Below are 1721 nucleotides of genomic sequence, written 5' to 3'. Positions count from 1 at the left end.
AAAAAAAAAAAAAAAAAAAAAAAAAGATGATGATGGGGTTAAATCTCACAGAGTTGTGAAAGATCTGGGTACTAAAACTAGAGTTACTAAAAGAAATTAAATAAGAATTACATGAAAAGCTGTATCTCTTTCATGGGCTGGAAGACTCAATATTGTTACTGTGTCAGTTCTTACTGAAGCCTTAAGCAGGGTGTGTGTGTGTGTGTGTGTGTGTGTGTGTGTGTAGAAACCAACAAGTTAATTTTCAGACTCATATCAAAATACAAACTGTTGAGACTGGGCATGGTGGCACACGTCTGTAATCCCAGCTCTTGGGAGGCTATAAACAGGCAGATCACTATGAGTTCGATCTAGCAGTGAGACCCTGAACACCCTGTAGACCCTTCCATAAAATACAGAAAAAAAATTATTTATTTGGTACAGGGTCTTGCTACGCAGCTCATATTTACAATGATCCTCCTGTCTTAGCCTCCCCAGTGCTGGGATTACAGGCATGTGCCGCCACGCCTGGTTTTGGTGGCTGTCATGGCATGCTCCCTGGGCACCTCCTGCCATGCGGTACCGGATAGCAAACCCAGGTCCTTGCGCTTGCCAGGCAGGTGCTTAGACTCAGGACTATCTCCCCAGCCAATGCGCTGAGTTTTAGAACAATAACGAAATTCTACCTAGAATGCGAAATTGGGCACATGGATGATGCAGAATGTTATGGTGGCTATCGATGTGCAGAAGGTGAAAGCTACTTAGGAGCAACTGCAGTTTGCCAGTAAGATACAAATTAAGATCATACATCATATATATACATATATACATATATATATACACACATATATATATATATACATATATATGTGTGTATATATATGTATCAGCAGAGTAGCTTTAGCTTAGCAGGACAGTGGGAAGGTGGGTGTGGATTGTGCAGAGGGACCTTGTGCAGTGGGACCTTGATAGAAAATTTTATATAAACTTCTTTCTCTTTAGTAAATACTTGTCTTGCATCCTGCTGTCATTAAAGGCAGTTATTCCTAAAACATCAATCACTTAAATGCACCCACAAAACAAGAATAGGTAGTCTTTATTTCCCGTGGGCTTCTTGCTTAGTTATACCACAGTGTTGCAGCAGCACCTGTCCCTCGAAGGGCTTTGAAGCTATCCTAGCCTTTGCCCTGACCTCAAGGAGACCTGAGAGTTCTTTCTCCTTTTCAGTTGGAAGCGCAGCCTTAATGCGGTCTTTTTTGTTTTATGTCCTTTTTCCTAATACAAAAGTGTTTTAATGTTTCTTGGTCCTATTGGGTAGCATGGGCATATGATTTAACTGGTTATTCATGAATTGCTTTTACAATAAACCAATTTTGTATTCTTTAAATTCATCAGCTTTCACATTGTGTTCTTTCCCCTTAGGGCTTCTTAGATCTGGTTATGATTTATGAAGCACATTGATTTGAAGTTTCAGATCTTTGAAAACACTATTTGTTGTAATAACTGATTTCTAAACATACTGGCTTAAAAAAAAAAACAGTGAGAAAGCAACTGTGATATAAATAGTGTTGCTGTTTTAAGTATTCATCTTAAATAGATGCATTCTCCATGGAGCATGAGACAGAAAAATAGCAGCAATTGTGTAAGGCAGAATTTATAGGGCTGGGGAAATGGCTCAGTAGAATAAGCGCTTCCCTGGCAAGCGGAAGTGCCTGAGTTCTAATCCCTGGTTCCACAAAAAA

This window comes from Octodon degus, unplaced genomic scaffold (assembly GCF_000260255.1).
Source record: "Octodon degus isolate 3935 unplaced genomic scaffold, OctDeg1.0 scaffold00117, whole genome shotgun sequence".
Classification (NCBI taxonomy): domain Eukaryota; kingdom Metazoa; phylum Chordata; class Mammalia; order Rodentia; family Octodontidae; genus Octodon; species Octodon degus.
This window is presented reverse-complemented; position numbering follows the sequence as displayed.